The sequence below is a fragment of the Grammomys surdaster genome, unplaced genomic scaffold (assembly GCF_004785775.1).
Source record: "Grammomys surdaster isolate TR1022 unplaced genomic scaffold, NIH_TR_1.0 169, whole genome shotgun sequence".
NCBI classification, from domain to species: domain Eukaryota; kingdom Metazoa; phylum Chordata; class Mammalia; order Rodentia; family Muridae; genus Grammomys; species Grammomys surdaster.
The window spans coordinates 398,356-398,695 of record NW_021604617.1 but is presented as its reverse complement, the minus strand read 5'-3'; the positions used below and the strand labels follow the sequence as shown (position 1 = coordinate 398,695).

The window sequence follows — 340 nt, the reverse complement described above, 5'->3', positions numbered from 1 at the left end:
TAAGCTCAGCAAGCTGTCCTGCGGTCTTTGCCAAGTTGTTTGTGGTCTCTGCTGAGCTGTTTTAATTTTTACCCTTACAGCAGATATTATAAACGGGTTGCTTATCTTTCTGTGAGTAGAGTTATTGCCACTGAGAGCAGTTATTGAATCTCTTGTCAGAAGATGAGCCTGTGTATGTTGTATGGAGTGTTAAAGATAGTTTTTGTGCCCTTTCTCTAGCTGTGAGCAGGCCCAAGATCTTGTTTATCACAATAGACCAGATAATAGGACCTAGGTGGAACTAACCACCTTGTCTGTATATCAATAGACACCTAGGTGGAGTCACCCACCTTGGCTGCAC

The 340-nt window shown here is 42.9% G+C and overlaps 1 pseudogene; it reads left to right on the top strand.

Moving 5' to 3' along the window:
- Nucleotides 1-340, top strand: part of LOC114620551 — a 44,607-nt pseudogene that overhangs the window by 24,309 nt on the left and 19,958 nt on the right.